Source organism: Thermobia domestica, chromosome 15, assembly GCF_964235325.1.
Source record: "Thermobia domestica chromosome 15, izTheDome1.hap1.1, whole genome shotgun sequence".
Taxonomy (NCBI): domain Eukaryota; kingdom Metazoa; phylum Arthropoda; class Insecta; order Zygentoma; family Lepismatidae; genus Thermobia; species Thermobia domestica.
The window spans coordinates 188,116,295-188,136,506 of NC_137468.1; the positions used below are offsets into that span (position 1 = coordinate 188,116,295).

A 20,212-nucleotide genomic window follows, 5' to 3' on the forward strand; every position below is an offset into this window, starting at 1 on the left:
CACATTACGAAACGGTTTCGGTAAACGCACCGCAAAATTTCCGATATCCAACATAGAAGTAATTATTATTTGTGTGTGTCTTTTTGCGTGTGTGTGTGTTATCTTGTACGCAGAAGGGCGCCAGTGATTCTTGCCAATTAGTTAAATCATTTTAATTAATGTAGTTTTTTTTTATTATTATTATTTATGTTCAAGTATAAATGTTTATTAACACTTGAATCACAAAAAGAGAAAACAAAAAGAATAATCGTTTTTAGAATTAAATTCCGTTAATACCAGTTGTGGCAACCTTCTGAGCTAAATTTAGTGATATTTTGCGAACAAATGTATTTCAACGCAATGTAATTCGACAACACAAAAAATCACCCAGAGTTCTTGCGCGATGTGACCTAACGTGAAAGAGAACGCGGTGGTTTCAACGCGGAAAAATATTTCCTCCTCATTCACATTCGTGTCAGGGCTCAAAAAGTTTTTAGCACCTCCCATCCTATACTTTTCCACTGAATACTTTTGATATTTTTTATTAATTTATTAGTCGCTAAATACTCTTTATAACTGACAAACGATGTTTATCGCTTTGTTCATAAAATTCGTGAAGAAGGAGTAAGATTTCCACATACAAGCAATTTTTATTTCTTCTACACATCTTAATTTATAATTAGTCCTTTACTAATTTCCCGACCACATCGGTAGATAATCCTTTATGATCTCTAGTTCATTGTAATCTGCATTATCGATTTGGCTGTTGAAAGATGACGGTGTTTACCAAAAATTATCCTGAATCGTAAACAGTATTGGAGAACTTCATGTATCAATATACTAGACGAATGTTGGTTCAGGTAAGTGGGCTCGTAAAATAACCAATATTCTAATTATTTTGATTGCGCTGTCGGTAATCGTAAAATTTACTAGAAGTACGTGGTTTTATGCGGTTCGTAAAATTACATATTGGAAGTTAACTGCCATCACGGTATGATACATTTAATAATGAAAATCATTGCTTAATGAAATATTATAATTTGATTGGCAATTTTTATCACAATCACGTGCAGGGCATATCAGTTTGCATGCATATTATCAATCTGTATCCAACTATTCGGACATGCGTCAAGGTGATGACAGTCCAGATTTCTTAGGATGTCTCTTACAGCTATTTTCTTTTTTTATGACGGATTATTATTAATCTACACCCTCATTTATATGGGTAATATAATCTTAATACATTCAAATCTTACTAGTACCTGAAAGTCAGGACATATCATATAGAAATATATCAATCCACCGGTGAGGAACGAATACTTTATTCGTTACTTTTGGTAAAGGTTGACAAATCGCGGGCCATATAGTGATGGGTAAATTCCGGGGAAGATATTTTTCAGGAATATTCCGTGAGAAGATTCCCAAAAATGGGAATTTGTACAATCACAAAGAAAATTGCATTCTATTACTATATTATGATTTCAAAGATAAATTACTTTTTGTATCACAGTATGTTATTACTGTTGTCCCCAAAGGAGTCTTTAAAATGTATATTCTGAAAGACGTTATGCTTTTTATTAATATTTTATTATGTTTAGAGAGTACGCATAAATGGATATTTATTTACAATATGTTCAAGTAAATATGTTTCAAAAATGGTATAGTAAGTTCCCATACTTTTAAACCGCTAAAAAGTTTAAATTTACATGTAAGTGGCTTTTCTAAACTTGACTACTACTGATATTATAAACATTAAATTTTTAAATGTTATAAACAATTTTGTCAACATTTGCGCATAAATGTGTATGTTCAAAAATTTGCAAGATACTTTCTTATCTTTATAATTTTGCATGTAACATTGCCAAAAACGACCCATCTTCCTACCTATTTCTCGAAATTTCATGCGTTAATTCACATGTAAGAGGTGTCCGAATACCGGTAGCTCTTCAGAAATTCAAGTCACAGAGAGGAGACACACCGACGTCAATTACTAACGGTGCTTCACGAGCAGGACCACTTTTGAAAATTATAAATATTTGCACACCATACGTTTGTACCGTAAAAATTTTCGTTTGTATCGGTCTCAAATTCGCAAAAATCGAAAAATAAAGTGGTCCTGCGAAGTTCACGTGAACTTAGCAGGACCACTAATAAATTTTACAATTTTATGACTTTACTGTACGAATCGTTTGTACTGCGTTTTTTACCGGATTGTACCGTTAAAATTTTCGTTATTACCGGTCTCAAATTAAAACAAAATCGAAAAATAATGTGGTCCTGCTAAGTTCACGTGAATAGAGCAGGACCAGAATACAAATCTGAAGATTTTTCAATATGTATCGTTTGTTCTGCGTTTGTACCGGATTGTACCGTAAAAATTTTCGTTTCTACCGGTCTCCAATTCGAAAAAATCGAAAAATAAAGTGGCCCTGCTAGGTTGACGTGAACTTAGAGGGACCAGAATACAAATTTCTACAAATCTAAAGATTTTTCTGTATGAATCGTTTGTTCTCCGTTTGTACCGGAATGTAGCGTAAAAATTTTCATTTCTACCGGTCTCAAATTCAAAAAAATCGAAGAACAATGTGGTCCTGCTACGTTCACGTGAACTTATCAGGACCAGAATACAAGTTCCTACAGATCTGAAGATTTTTTCTTAACAAATCGTTTGTACCGTTAAAAGTTTCGTTTGTATCGGCTTCAAATTCGAAAAAATCGAAAATAAATTGTTCTGCTAAAACAAAATGAAACATTCGTGTAATAGTTTTGGAACAATTTTCAATATATTCTATTGCATTATCTGTTTCTAAAACGCTAGGAGTCAAACTATGGTACTAGTTAAAAGATTAATTTCTAATGTGTCGCTCGCGATTGAGCAGAATCTTTTGACTAATTTTTTGGATGAACGAATGAGTCGTCTCTGACTAGGAATATTCGACGTTTCTTTATGAGTCGTGTTTCTTCGTGATTCGTGTATTATCAGGAGCCGTAGTTTTTAAGGAGAGATGATTCTTCGGGAGTCATGGTCCTTGGCAGTCAGGTATATTTAGGAGTACAGAAACAATATTAAGTATAGGTTGGAGCTTTCATTGTTTATACTGGTAGCTCGAGCCTATACCTTATATTGTTTCTGACTGTATGTTGCTAATTCGCGAATCGCCTATTGCTTCTCGATCTTCGTTGGTCCAATCAGTTGCTGTTTTGGAAAGGTGGTTTCAATGATTCGTGCGCCTTCTCAGCAATGTACGCAGATTGGGCTACAAGAAGCGGGTTGGGCAACTCTTAATCCCAAAAGTTCCTACCAAAATTTCAAATTGGATAACCCGTTACGTTCTCGGCTACTTACAATTATCTGCCAGTTTAACTTTTAAGAATACGCTACTTTCTTATTTTTATATTTCAAATCACAAATTTATATTATACAATAAAAATTTTTGTTTAGTATCCTATTCACAATGAACAATAGTTTTACTGAAACTAACACGTTTGATACTAGCTCAGTTCGTGTTTTAGTAGATTTTAACCTCAAGATCTGACAACACCAGTCTTTTGTTGACTTTGTGCTGTAGCAGTATCACTGACCGTGTTTCTCTCTCAGTTAATGCCCAACCTAATAGTTGTATCGAGTTCTGTAAACGTGAACATCGGAGGGTTAATTATATTACTGCATTATCCATATTAACATAAAGAGTACTTGAAGTTACAATAGAAAGCTCCTAAATTAATAGGTCCCAGTTAACAAAAAATTAGCAAAAGAAAGGAAGAAGTCACCAACTGTCCAAAACTTCTGGTACTTTACAACTGGTACTTTGGTACTCCAAGACTTGTACGTTACAAAAGTGTTCTTTTTCATAATTTGTAAATGAGTACTTTGTTAATTTTCGCTATTCTTTAACATTGGGGAGGGGGCAGCTTTTGCATCTACTTTTTTGGGATATTCTATTCCGATGCGGTTGTTTTATGGTTTCATACGTTAAATTAAGTTACCAACATTACAATCAGACAGCATTGCAGAGCGAGCGTTAGCGAGTGAAGGCGGGTTAGAGCCCCGCATGGCACGTTGTTTTCTATCTTCGTTACGAACAATTCACTTTCTTTTCTCACATAAATCACTTCCACCTACCTTTACGGTTTATCCAAATCCCCTACTGCCCTAAAAAAAAATTGTGCTCGATTCCTTCTTGACTACTTGAACACCACTATCAACTCATTTCTTCCGTAAATCATCCTACCCTTTGCTAGTTTTGGCCCCCCAGTACTAAACAATTACCTTATTTTTTAGTGCAAATGTAAATGAAACCTAAAAAATCATGTTATTAGTTATATAAAGTACAGTCTAAGAATTTTAAATGTTTTAATCTCCAAATTCTTTAAAACCTAGAAGTAAATCATAATATATTAAAATAAAGTAATTAGTCATATGGTTCTTATAATTTGGAAAATAAAGTAAACAAATGGAAATAAATTCCTTCACGGCAATTTATAGGCCAGGAGAAAAAACCGGGAATATTCCCATTTTTTAAATTCCTTCCCACCGGGAATATTCCCACTGCCCATCACTGAGGACATAAAGTAAGTTTCCAAGCTTCTAGCGATGCAAATTGTCTTCCAAAAGTGCTTATTAAATCAGCAGGGTTGGCAAAAACCGTGGTTTTTATTGAAAAAAAAAACAACAAAAAATCCGTTTTTTTTTTTTTTTTGTTTGTTTGTTTAAACCAGGTTTTTTGGTTTAAATACTTTTCTCTATATATTCATATCATATACGGACAGAAATAAGTTTGTTTCGCCTTGATGTTATTATGCAACAGCCGGGTTATGCTGGAAGGGGTCACATAAGCTTAAAGCGGAATAAAAACTGCTTCTCGAGCTAAATCCGAGAGAAGTTGTCCTCCATTTGAACTCGGAACCAGTACTTATTGGCCACAAATGCGATACGTATGCCGACTCATTCAAGAAGGAATCCTGATAAAAATACGTTGTACTGATCTTTATATGCTTCTTAATATAACTGTAAAGAGTCATTTCAGAAGGACAAAAAGATAAACAGTTGCACAAGTGAAACCATTATAAAAAATTACATATGGACAATTTCAAAGTACTACGGAGTACAGAAGAACTAATTTAGTTCAAGTTAGTTAACAACAACTTTTATTGGTCCAAATTAAAGAAATACAACGACTTAATTTGCATATCAGTAAGAAAAGTGAATAAGGATACGAATTATTTGAGTCCACTTTGGCTCAGACTCATTTATACATAAATAGATACCAAAGCTACTTCTCATTTCACTAAATGCCTCTCGTGGGGTCTCTATGACCCCCACCACCCTTACATACACACAAGAAGTGCGGCATTTCGATGTATTTTATCAATAGTAAACATTGAAACGAAACAACATTTAGAATTTTTCTTTGATTGCAATTACATAACAATAATAACAACTACAAAAAAATATCACAAAACAAACATTTATAAACATTTAAAAAAGGTTGCTTTTGTAGTATAATCTTTTTGAGTAATGAATGGGAAATGTAGGTTTGAATATAATACGAATAATATACGGGAGTGAAACGTGATAACCTACAAATGTATATTCATCAAGATTTTACAAACACACTTTTACGAAAATTTTTTGTTTTTTGGTTTAAACCAGTTGGTTTTTTTTGAAAAAACCAGCTGGTTTAAACCAGCCAACTCTGTAAATCAGCAACTTCACACTATTATTATTTTCTTTTTATCTGCATTTCACAAATATAGATTATATGTACCAAGTGATAACGGCTATAAATTACAATAATCTGCCTTTGGCGCTAATAATGAGAATCTTTCCCCACACATAATATTTAGGGAATCACTGGCAACATTCGTTTTTTTTTTCTTTAGTCATTTCATTCAATGAATCAAATATTAAGGAACGTTCGTCAAATATCACCAGTTCCTTACGAATTTAAACTGTGAGAAATCATACTGGTTCCGACTGCAGTACTTATACAATTATTTTCAATATTGTATGTTTCGATTGGTGAAGGATCTATAACCATTTCAAATTTCTCGTAACACACTTTTAAATTTATTAAAACTTTGAATCTGCAATGTATAACATAAGTACAAAAGAGACTACAGCATGTACAACCACATTTCCCGATTGCTAAAAATGGCACACAATAGACAATATGACGAAAAAAATCATAAGAGACAATGAATAAAAAATATGATTCACAAGTTAATATATACACACGAGGGCAGAAAGTTCTGTAACCTTCCGAACAACCAAAATTTTAGAACTAAAACTAATGTACAGTATAAACAGTACGTAAAATTTATATTCGAAGGTAGCCCCCCACCAAAATCAAAGTTATACCTTAAAATCATTAAAATGTAATAGGAAATAAATAGGGCCTACCTAAAATTATAATATAGTAAATATAGTTCGGCAGCATGCTTCGCGAATAGAAAATATTTCTCCCCAATATTATAACGAGAAGAAAACTTCTCTCCCTATAAATAATAGCTAAGCTAAATCTTTTCAGGAACCATGTACAATTTAAACTCCTGAAGTAGCAAGAAATGTTAACGATATTGCGTGTGTATGCCTCACTAATAACATCGAAGAAATTATGAAAGTGGTTCACAATTCAATGGCTCCCCTGACCACTAGCTAAGGAAGAATAACCACCGAAACATATTAACTTCATTGACAATAGCAAGACTATTCATGGCTTTGGATTGATTATTTTAACAAAAGAAACCCTGACCAAAGCTTAAAGCCATGTCTGTACTTTCATTTATGTTCAATAGTGTCTAAAAAAGGATATGTTAGATATCCGAAACCGTTGCATATTATATTTTAAAATAGAGTGGGTTTTAAGCTTTGGTCAGTGTTTCTTTCATTGACAAATATTAACGTTCATAACCGACGTAAATTTAGATTTCTAATTTCTTCTTGATCAAAATCTTAATTATGTGCTGCCACGGAAACACCGAATAAAAAGCAGCAGCGCGAAATTCACCTCTAAAAACGAAGCAATACTACATGAAGAATAAACAACATAACACGTGATGCCAACTTACAAACAACACTACATGAAAAAAAAGCACTATCACCTCAAGCCATATCCATCCTTCTACACTCAAAGAGAAGCAGCAAGTATGAGTAGTAACACATGATTTGATACCGATAACAAACGTAGTGGAACAGATATATATTCTCAAAACCAGAAGCAAAAGAATCAAATCAGGACCAAAGTAAAACTTCCCGAGCATCTATGCAGCCATTAATATTCTCACATTATTAATCCCTGTCTTCTTTGTAATATTTTTGCACTACTTGTTACGCTATATCCGTTTCGTGTACGGATCCAAAAAAAAAAAGAGGAGTACTGAGGGGAAACATAGGTATAATGTATTAGTGTTATTATTTTATAATAAAAAGCAAAAGAAAAAATTATCCGATGCAGCACAAACTTCTGTCAGCAACTTTCTTTCCTTGTACTAAGTACGGACAAAACTGACTGAAACCGTAAGAAAACTATGTGTATTAAAAAAGAATAATTTCATAAATTAAAAGTTAGCATGTTGTTTGCAATTTTCCATTTAAGGTATGCAAAGATTCCAGAGATTTATACGAGCAGTAGGGGGTAGGTAACTGAGGTGTTCATGATACCGAAGGCTCTGTTCCTAGTACTCATCTTAAAATAAAAATGCATATATTTAAATTAACAGTAGTCCCGCGTAGCGTAGCCGCTTATGTTCGCGTATTTAAAGCGAGCGGTCGTAGGTTCGATTCCCTGTTTGTCACTGTCGAAATCACTCGTGGACTTAAAGTCATTGTATGAAACTAGTATTTCTCACAAGAATGGCCTTTATTCTAATTCTTGCAATACGAGCTGCTACCATGCATGTTGGGTGTCTACAACACGGAAAATTACACATAGAGAGAGTGCAGAACAATCAAATACTGGTCCATTTCAAGATTCGTTAATTAGTTTGACGCTACGACCTGCAAGTGAACATATTTTTAATGTTCAAACAGACTGCTTGTTTTGTAAAGAAGAAGCATACTAAAAGGAATAGGCAAAAGAAAAAATACAGGAAAACTGATCACGAAGTGAGAACATTCGAGTTTCAGAAAACTGTTTTATTGCGGGCGGAAAACCGGAGACACAGTGAAGGTTAGAAAGTAATCGAAAGGTGTCATTGACATTGTAGCCGTAGTGATGGGCAGTGGGAATATTCCCGGTGGGAAGGAAAATTGAAATTGAGAATATTCTCGGGTCTTTTCCCTGTCATATAAATTCCCGGGAAGGAATTTATTTCAATTTCTTTATTTTATCTTCCAAATTATCAGAACCGTATGACTAATTACTTTATTTTCATTTATTGTGATTTACTTCTAGGGTTTAAATAATTTCGAGTTTTAAAAAATAAAATTCGTTGACTGCACTTTATATAACTAAGCATATGATTAATAAGTTCCATTTCCATTTTCACTAAAAAGTAGCAAAGTACTAATTTACAAATGATGGAAAGGAACCAGTTTGTAATGTAGAAACTATGTACAAGTAGAAATAAAGTACAATGAATATACCCCGAACCATCATTAGTAATAAACGTCGGTGTCTCCTGTCTCGGACTCGAATTTCTGAAGAGGTACTCGTACTTCTGTTACATGTGAATTAACGCATAAACCTTGGAAAATATGTAGGAAGAAACGTTACGTGTAGCAATGTTAGGTGAAAAACTATAAAGACAAGTCAGTATCTTGGAAATATTTTGAACGTAAATATGTATGCGCAAATATTGATAAATTGGTGAGACATGTATCTTCTGGCAGTGACCTAATGTAATTTGTTTATAACATTTAAAAATTTAATGTTTATAATATCAGTAGCAGAGTAAAGTTTAGAAAATTCACTTACTTATAAATTTAAACTGTTTAGCGGTGTAAAAATATGTGGACTTACTATACAATTTTTTCCACATATTTACTTTCATAGAACATATTGTAAGTAAATATACATTTATGCGTACTCTCTAAATATAATAAAATTTTAATAAAGTAACAGTAGGCCTACCGTTCAGAATATACATTTTAAACAATCCTGAGTTGATTTTGAGTTTAACGTCCCTTTTCAGCAGCGAGGCTATATGAGACGTGGACCTACTGATTAACGTGGAATCCGAACCACGTGAGCTCCCGCCGGGAATCGAACCCGGGCCTCTCACGCCATTAAACAATCCTCTGGAGAAAACTATAATAATATACTGTGATAAACAGCGAATTTAACTTTGAAATCATAATATAGTAATAGAATGCAATTTTCTTTGTGAGTGTACATAAATTTCCGGAAAAATTTCAATTTTTAAAATATTCTCGAAAAATATCTTCCCGGGAATTTACCCATCACCATGTAGCAACAGAGACTAAATACCATCATAACTGTAACAATAGGTTCTTTATTGGCAGAAAATCAGCAAAGTTGGGAGACCTGTGGATGAAATTAAACTCCAAGCTTTCGATACACTGATTGAACATATTGGTAGTAATGATAAATACCAATACTCTCTTGGTGAAATGCGGAAGTTAATGGAGGTATTTCTTAGTGATGGTGTTGGATAATCTGACAACAATTGAAGAAAAAGCTTATTCATCACTCTGGAAAAGGATTGCTCATAACAGAATGTCGGACTGGATATGATAAAGAAGTAATATTCACATTTGGAAGTAATACCAAAAAATTGTAGCATGAAGCATGATACAAAAAAAGAAGAAATAATAAATTGGAAAAAGTCTTCGAATCGTGCAAAAAGCAGCAGAAATTATTAGACTAGACATCAAAATTCGACCGTATAACACTGAATATTATACACGTTTGAATCAACAAACAATTAGTGGGGGAAGGTTCTAGAACACAAGTCCCCCCTATATAGGTTAGTAGTTAGGTTGGTTCCTTTTGTAGCAAAGTTTAATGTTTAACTAACATAGTATTGCGGAGTGAGCGTTAGCGAGTGAAGGCTCGTTAGAGCCCCGCAGGGCACGTTCTCTGTCTTTATTACAGCTAAATGGGAAGGGGGACCTGTGTTGTAGAACCATGCCAGTTAGTGGTAATAAACTGGTTCCTGAATTCCTAAAACTTTTCATTCGTGAAGGAACAGAGAAGAGGGACAACGATGACAGGACAACGGCTAACAGTAGGCGTTCGTAGATAGCGCAGCTTATCATTCCAGATTCTAGGCCTAGATCATTTACTTCTCCCCTGATACTAGCGATAGATGTACACTTCCTGCGTTACTACCTATCTACACAACTAATAGATATTTTGCCTTCTCTTGGAATAAATGTCCCATACCAATAGATAAGACTACAAATTTTCAAGAATAAATGCACAGTTCTCAAGGGAAAGTAGCGTTCTATTTAATCAGTTTGCATTTGACAATGGAGATTTTAATACAAGAACACTTGACGGTCACAATACGTTTCGTAGTATGAGAGGAATAAAGATATGCACACCTCCAGAAATAATTGAGAGAATCGAAATTCCCAAATCTGATCATATTGCCAACGTTTGCAAATAAACGACCAAACTACAAAAATCCAAAGAATGTGAAAATCAAGAATTTGATAATCAGGGACATATGACAAACATGATGTTAAAAAGCCAGTTTCTGGACAATATGTGGCTAAGCACACATCTCTTAATTAAGTCTCCCAGTCCTCTATAGAGTTGTTATATCCATATCGTGACAGCTAACCTGTCCCTTTTGAAAAAAACCAAGTGAAAGGACTCGTTTCCTTTTATACATCTTGATACTTCAAATGTGACTACAATATACACTGCTTTGCTCTTTGCTGTTGACGAGTGTAAGAGACATGGAAAAAATCATTTATTATGACTTTTCATTTTCCTTTATATTTTAAAGTAACAGATATGGTACTTGCATCTGCTTGTAATGTTGATTTAGCTTCGGTAACAGTGAGATTAGGTGGTTTAAAATTTCTCCAAATACCTGTACCATAAAATATATTTCAAGTTGTTAGCCTGCAAGGGTGGAGTGTTTTCACTAAAAACGATTGTCCCTAGGCATCGAGAAAAAACACAGCCTTCGACATCGTCTACCTATCGAAATTAGTGAAAACTTACAAACCTGTTACAGTCTAATATTCACCACTCAGGATCATATCCTTATTTAACATTTTCTACAATTTCCGTTCAAAATTCTCACCTTTTTGCACCTTAATTTTCCTTCCAGAGAATCGTTCACTTCCGTTTAAAAAACAGTACCAAAAGAGTCTTGAATCTCTTGTTAGAATAATTTGATGTAATTACAATAGAAAAATATTTTCTCTTAGAGAGATACCAATAGCTTTCAGTTATCCTGACGCTGTATTGAAGAGTGACAAAACTCAATCCATCTGACGATAGAGTTAAAACAAGACAGTAGATGAAGTGCAGAGCTAGTGTAATTCATGTGGAATTTCGGAAATGGTTTATAATTTGGGTTACATGCACAGGACCGACACGGCATAGGATCGACACGGCATAGGATCGACACGGCATAGGATCGACACGGCGTAGGATCGACACGGCATAGGATCGACACGGCACAGAACCGAAACGGCACAGGATCGACACGGCATAGGATCGACACGGCACAGAACCGAAACGGCACAGGATCGACACGGCATAGGATCGACAGCAGAACTTTCATACGATCGAAATAATAAAAAATACATTATTTTATAATTACGCAATATTAAGTAACAATTATTTTCTCAAGGATATATAGGAGAGAACCGTCATACGATCGAAACGGCATAGGAACGAAACGGCGTAGGATCGACACGGCATAGGATCGACACGGCACAGGGCCGACACGGCATAGGACCGAAACGGCACAGGATCGACACGGCACAGGACCGAAACGGCATAGGATCGACACGGCACAGGATCGACACGGCACAGGATCGACACTCTGTAGGGTGGTCAACACTTTCTGAAAATATCAATATCGCATATCCCTCACCTTGAATTTGTGGATATAAAAAATTGTAAGGATAAATAATTCTAAATGGTCTATTTTTTAAAAAATTATGTATATATATATATATATATATATATATATATATATATATATATATATATATATATATATATATATATACAAATTGTATAAAAATATTGTGCGTAATATATCCATGCCGTAATAAATACACCTTTAATTTTGTGATATTAAAAAAATACGCTAAATAACTCCAATAGTTGATTCGAGGTTTTCAATACCGAATAAATAATATTATTTGTCTGATATTTTTATAATGCTGTAATTTTTTATGTATACTAAGTTGAAGTATGTACATGTAACTGCAATTTTAAAACTGTAGGCTTAGAATTTGCGTTTGGATTTTTTTTTTTAAGCGAAGCAATGCACCTATGTTAAGTTGCCTCCTTTCAAATTTCGAATTGAAATCGGAAGCCAATCGTTTGTGTTTCGTTTGTTATTGACTTTTTTGAAGAAAAATAGTAAAAATCGTATCTTTCTTAAAACATAAAGAGATGTTTACAAAATAAAGTTGGTATATGGCCAAATTTACCCTTGTTCCTCCACTTAAAATTTTGATTGAAAATCAAAATCAATTGTTTGATATGCGTATGCTACTAATTATTTTGAAAAAGAATAGTCTGTTTCGAAAAACATAAAGAGTCTTTTCAAGAGAAATGGGTGATGGAATTTCATATTGGCTCCACTTTAAAGTCTCGAATCAAAACCGAAGCCAAGCGTTTCTTATTGGTTGATTTTAAGAGCAAATCGCTTGTTTCGAAAAAAATAGAGAAAGAGATTTACAAAATAAATTTAGAATGTGATCAAATTCAATCTGATTCCTTTACTTACAAATTTCGATTCAAGACCAAAATCAATCGTTTGATATGGATTTGTTGTTGCTTGTTTGGAAGAAAAGTAATTTGATTCTAAAAACATAAGAATATAATTAAGAAATAATGTTGATGAAGGTGATTTGTTTCGGGGCGGTTTGCTTATTTTGAAGAAAAAATCACTTGTTTCAAAACAACCAGTAAAATATATCTATTTCCAGGATACATTTGGTGGTCAACTTCATACTGTTTTTTCTGCTTTTAAATATCGATTCAATACTCAAGCTAATAACATGTTTTCCTTTCTTATTGATTGGTTTGAAGAGGAAATAGTTTGTTTTGAAAATTATTAAGAGTCATTTACAAAATAAGGTTGGGTGGGCCAACTTTTTGGTGGTATTTCAAATTTCGATTTAAAATCAAACTCAATCATTTATTTTTCGTTCGTTATTGATTGTTTTGAAGAAAAACTAAGAACCATTAAAGAAATTTTTATAGTAAAGGTGGTCACCTTCACAGGGTTCCTGCACTTCAAATTTCGTTCAAAGCATAAAACGGTTAAAATAATAAGAGAAACACAATCAGTACTCTACGCAAATGTTTAGGGGGTTCAGGGGCTTTAGGAACACAAGTTTATAAAATATATCAAGTGTTTATATATATAAACGTGCTAATATGATAAACGTGCTTAATTTTGCATAATACCTTGCTCAAGGGGGGTTTCAAAGTCCTTAATCCCTTTACTTCAGTACGCCACTAAACATCAATTATAAGTCATTCGTTATCCAAATTGTACTTCTTGTACTGATTCAATCCTTAATTTTAAAGTTCAAAATTATATGAGCACTTATTATGCTATTGGAAAAGAGCACATATTTTACGACAGTGCAAGGTAGTTTCTTGTTTTAACAATTGAAAGAAAGGAAAACACCAATAAAAGTAATAATAATACCTGACACGAATTCCGATAGTAAATCATATTTTATTATCTTATTTGAAACTTTGAGAAAATTGAAGCTCTACACCGAATACAAATTGGATAATAAGCAATGCTTTATAATTGCTTGATAAATTTCAAATTGAGAACAAAGAGAGTGATACTGTTTAAAAGAAAGATTGGATAAAAACAAGAATTTTAGGAATGATCTAAAAAATGGATCAAAGTATTATGATCTTGGCTAATATTAATTTTTGGATCAGTTACCATAAAATATTCGAACGGTCTCTAAATCGAGTTTTCTCCAGATATGTAGTTTTCCAGGTATAAGGAGTACAAGAAAAATTTCGATTAATTAAATATTTTGGATTTTTTTTATAACGGGCCACAAAATTTTTGGACGGTCCCTAAATCGACTTTTCATATTTTTTACGCAATAAGCATATCTCACTGAGTTAAGTGATATCTTGGGTTGGGTTACACTATATGTAGTTCTCCATATATAAGACATACAATAAAATTATTGATTGAATGAAATATATTGGACTTTTTGGATAAGGGGCTACAAACGTTTGGACGGTCCCTAAATCAAGGTTTCGTATTACTTTCGGAATAAGCACATCATGCTGAGTTAAGTGATAGTTTTGGTTTGGCTGCACTATATGTAGTTCTTCAGATGTAAGACGTACAAGATTTTTTTTTTTTTTTTTTTTATTGAATGAAATATATTAGATTTTTTGGATCAAGGGCAACAGAATTTTTGAATGGCCTCTAAATCGAGCTTTCGTTTTATTCAGGCACTAAGCACATCACACTGAGTTCAGTCATAGTTTAGGTTTGGGTACACTATATGTTGTTCTCCAGATATAAAGCCTACAAGAAATTTATTGTCTGAAATATATTGGATCTTTTGATCCAATAATAGTCCTTCATCCTCCATTTATACATTAAGAAGTAACAGTATAACGTGTACATTACGTGATACGCTTTGTATTTTATGGTGTGATGTTTAATAATAAATTATTAACAGAATACCCGTTCTTCGCACGGGGAGAATAGTTTCATTTTGAGCATAAAGGGCAATGGAATCTGAGTATGGATTTAAACTGCATCGGGAGTGTTACTGTTCGTCTGAGTGACTCCAAATACTATTTCATCGACACTAATATCGGTATTATTTTTTATCATTATATATATAGTGTGTAACTTCATTAATGTAATGAACGTCTGGAGGTGATTCCTGGACTCGGAAGAAGAATTTAAATGAAACGAAGTCTTTAGCTTATCATAATTATAACTTCTATGCCAATAGTAACGGATGATCAATCAACGGCTTCCTGTTCAACTTAAGAGTGTGTAAAAATGAGAAAAAAATAACTTTGATCCAGAGTAGGTTTATAACGACTGTGCATAAGACAGTCAGGGGCAAAAGATCATGTACGATGAACTAGAGTATAAGGGATTCTTCACATAACAACAGTGATTCCCACAAATTATGTGAATATAATTTGAGCCAAAGTAAGCTAGATTAAAAGATTTCCTCCCCGTAATGCGTAAATTCGTGGAAGATAATAACTACGAGTACAGAAGGAATGAAACTCGACGATACTCAAGGTTTTGCGCGTGTTGCACAAGGAAAGAAAGAAATACAATTTCAAATTATCGATTTATTCTGTTTCGGAGAAGGTAGGATAACTGAAATACTCAGAGGTACCTTGTACAGTATTTGTGCAATGCAGTATGTGTACACGAGACAGCTATGAAGAATAACAGTTCACAGTCTGATATTGTCGACCGTTGACCGCATTGCAAAGATGACATCGGCGAAGCAAATTTTTCCGCGTGTGATCAAGCACATCTGAAATTTCGTAGATGATTGCCGCAGCTATATTACATCGAGCTACAAGTTCTTCGACTGTCGTGGCCGGAGTTTCATACGTATCCCCGAAATAAAAAATCAAGCAGCGTGAGGTAGAATGAACGAGGTTGTCATAACACAGGTTTTTCTCTCCCAATCTGGGAATGTTTCATTTAGGTAAGTCTGCATATTCCTGTCAAAATGTGCAGGTGTACTATCATACTGAAATCACATCTGCTGTCTTATCTTCAAGGGCACATGTTCTATCAATTTTGGGAGAAAATTACGTAAAAATAAAAGATACGTACTCCCACACAGGCAGACCGATAATAAATAAGTTCCTACCACAAAATTATCCACCACACCACACCAAATTTCTGCTGCTGATCGTTTACTAGAGTTGCATGTGGGTTTTTACGCCATACACATGATAGTTTCAAGACGGTTTTGATCATTCGACGTACGCTGTCTTCAAGTTCAGCTGTCCATATGGGGCTATTTCCTCCGATTTCACGTACGAGAAACCGAAGGGACCCCTCTCTCGAAGTCGAATATGCAGGCGTGGAAAAATACAAGGAAAGTTACTCTCTTTTGAGGGCGACGGTCACGATATAAACGCCTCACTTCTGGGCTATTGCCCTTTGCTACTCCATAAATGAGTTGCATATCTGCCAGCTCGTGGACAGGGTAATCTTCCATCGCGCAGGCGTGTACAGGTTAACACAATCAATTTTACTTAAACACCAACGTCTACACTTTTACACGACCTTAAATACCTGGACACAACCCTCTACCGTTGAACACAACATTTCCCATCCTGTTATACAGCAATTACACGTGTAACAGTAGAGCATCTGACTATGTATATCACTCACAAGTTGCGTAGATGCTTATTACAACTGAAGCCATTCCACAATAAAACTTCAAGACAGCCTTCTGTAAGCCACTCGCAATTGGCACACAAGGGACGATAGTTCCGTAGGTATTCCATACAGCTCTAAGGTATGTACATTAGAATGTCGAAAAAAGACTATCCTTTTTTTAAAATGTACTTTCAACGAGCTTCCTTTGAGAAAATTTCTCCGGCAATGATAAAATCAAAATGTAAGTGGTCTACACTAGGATAGTATTTTGGTATATTCACAATAGCAATGAAGTTTTTCATAGCTCAAGGAAAAGTTGAGGTTTGCCAACTCGAAGGAAGGGGAAAACGCCATCAAAAGTATTCCTGGGAGAAGATTCATCTAACGGATAAATCAAGTATACTATTCCAGCGCACTTCTTGGTATCGTTATGCAACGTGTACAACATCCCTTGTTTCTCCACTTTTGTTGCTTCTGTGCACAGAAGTACCATATTCCACGGAATTACATATTACGAGGAAGAAACCGTTTAATGCAGCTTACTTTTGCCCCATATCTATTCACACAATATTTGGAATCCCTGGGTCATGTGGAGAATTCCTTGTACACTCGTTCATCACATATGATCTTTGCATTTTTCGATGTTATATTTATTTACATGCCGCCTGACTGTCCTATGCACAGTCGTTTTAAACCTAATTTGGATCAAAGTTATTTTTCCTTTTTCACACACTCTTGGACAGGAAGCCGTTCATTTATCATCCGTTACCATTAGCCTAGAAGATATAAGTGTGATACGTTAAAGACTTCGTTCCATTTAAAATCTTCTTCCGAGACGTCCTGAGACAAAATAGATGAATCACACATGTGTATCTCTCTTTCTTTCGAATTCTGAGTGTTCTTCTAACTTGAACGATGCACTATTATTTTTTAATGTTAAATCTTGTACTTGATTGATCATTTCTTCATTCAACGTTTGATAAAATACTCAAAGGAATACTCCAGTTTCTTTGGAAGTCATCCTTGCATCGTCACTGTACACTAATCGAATCTACGACTAAAAACAATGGACATTCTTTTGCCCGACTTCAATCCGACGTTTTGTTCATGAGTTATGGCGGTTTATACATTTTTCCGACAAATTTTCGGGTGTTACACCCAGGTTGTTGTATAGTTTTTGTTTTATTTCGGTGTCAGGAATCACCTAACGACGTTTGTTATATTAATTAAGTTACACCCTATATATATACGGGCGCCATTTTATGTATTAAAAAAACCAAATTTGTTTAGTAACGTCAATAGCTAAACTATGTAAACGTATTTACTAGAGAAACACTTTTTAGTTCTTGTAATAATTTTCTCTCAAACAAACTGAAGGTAAATATATACCAATAAATCAATACAACTGTATTTTAGAAAATGAAATGAAATCTTTGAGTTTTACGTCCCACGGTTATGCCGGTTAGGCTGAAGGAGACGGTGATTATGAGAAATGAATGAAATGGTGGAATGAAGAAAGTGGGAGGAAACGGGAGAACCCCGAGAATATCCACGCACACGGCGTTTATCGACCACAAAGTTCACTTGGCGGGAGCAGGGTTTGAACCCGAGACCCCATGCACCAGGGGTGAACGCTCTACCACTGACCCACCGCGGCTCCAGCTATATTTTAGAAATACAATAGGCACTGATTTTTCGAAGACTGCTCTAATACATAGGAACAATCAAATTTGTAAATAGAGAGTTTTCTTTTTAAATAAAACAAACTGAATTGCTTAAACTGCGCTATATCGATTTGTTTCAGCATCTGATTTTTTAAAAATAAATAATTAGCAGCACGAAAAATTCCTATATTATCTTTGAAAATAGACCTACATGTTAATTGCTTTACTGGCTTTATACATTTTTTTTTTTGAAAAAGTGATTGTAGGGGAAGATGGGGCTAGTTGCAACAATTTTCAGGTCTGTTTTTTTACTCGAAAATTATTATAGATATAAAAACTATATTGAGTGTACTAAAAGGTACATGCCTTAACTACATACCATAAAAAGAGAAGTGCAAAACATCGAACGGCAGTTTTGATAGCATCCACTTTTTGAACTAAGTCCGACTGTTGACACTTGCCCCACCCATGGGGTAAATTGCAACATCATCTGGGGTAAGTTGCAACAATCGGACTTGATTCAGAAATTTAATGCTATCAAATCTACAGCTTGAACATCGCTTCACTCATTTTCACTGTGGCAGTCAATGTCTATAAACTATACAGATGTAGTACGGATTTCTCTCGGAACACGACCAATGAGACCACTTCTCACAACATAAACACTGTACCTAGTCTTCTTCTGTATCCTGTTCTTCGTACGGTTCTTCAGAAACCAAACAGACGACTTGAGAATAAATTCTTCTCAGCTGATGATTTTACGTTTTCGGTTGCTTTTAGATGCTTCTTTTTCATTTCGAAAGTACTTTTTTCTAGAGTGTCTGTGAGAATAGCACATCTCTTCCTTTTCCGAGCTGTCAGTTTTCTAGTTCCAGATTTTGGAAAGAACCATACATGTTCAGGAGATCATCTGAAGGATTCTACACTATCTTCTTAGATGCATTTGCAGGTGATCCATGAAGCTCACTTTGACCTGCAGTCTGAAGTTCTAACTGAGAAGATGAAAGGAAACAACTACTACTGGGCACTGCAAGCAATAAGCCATCACTGTTGTCCTATAATAATAATAATAATAATAATAATAATAATAATAATAATAATAATATTCGACAGGCCATCTGTCTATAATGACAATTTAAAACTTTATTTTTAAAGAAAGAAATGATTAAAAAGCATTCTATTAAGTATCTAAATCTCATATGTATTAATGTATGCAGGTTAATATCTGAGTAATAAAGCTATCATTATTAATTTCCTGTGTATAGTATCCTAATTTGTAGTTTGTCCAGTTTTTATATACGTGACGAATCACATTAGAAAGAAACTGATCAATTATATAATGACCTCTATAACTATATCTTAAAGTTAGAAATAATATACTTACAAGCAGAGCACATAAACAGGCAGAATCTTTATTAAGCCTATTACTAATATTACATATTAATATTAGCAATAATAATAATGATAACTAAATTCATGGCGCAACAGCCTTTAGAAGGCATAGACTTATGGCACTCATTTCTGTGGGGTAATGTGTTTATAGGTCTGCACGGGCTCGGGCTACTATGATAACCGTAATGGGGTTAGCCATACTGAGAGCTTTATACAGTTCTACCTGAGTTAGAGCGGCAACGCCGGAATCTGGTTACAATGAAGGATTTATGGTAGGGACAAGTAAACCCTTAGATCTTTACTTACTATATATATATATATATATATATATATATATATATATATATATATATATATATATATATATATAGATAGATAGATAGATAGATAGATAGATAGATAGATAGATAGATAGATATCGAGTGTTGCAAAATAAGTGTTACAACTCTTGAGAGGTGACTCCTGCCACTGAGACAAGAAAAAAAGTTCTCTTGAACTTTCGGCTATCGGACATAGTTTCAGATCTACAAAGCGTGGAAAAATGAGTTTCGGACGCCAATAGTTCGGAAACTAATCAACATAAAGAGGGCGGGTAAAAAATTCACTGAAGAAGTCATACCTGCTCCATTGAATTTTGCATGTTTCAC

General features: G+C 34.3%; 1 protein-coding gene across 1 annotated transcript in view; it reads left to right on the forward strand.

The window, feature by feature from the left end:
* Positions 1 to 360: 360 nt before the first annotated feature.
* The window catches only part of LOC145671395 (uncharacterized), a 51,943-nt gene continuing 32,091 nt past the window's right edge, over positions 361 to 20,212 (forward strand). The window contains exon 1 of the mRNA XM_081740515.1: positions 361 to 839. The gene's annotated coding sequence lies outside the window, so the exon portion shown is untranslated. The remainder of the gene's footprint in view (positions 840 to 20,212) is intronic.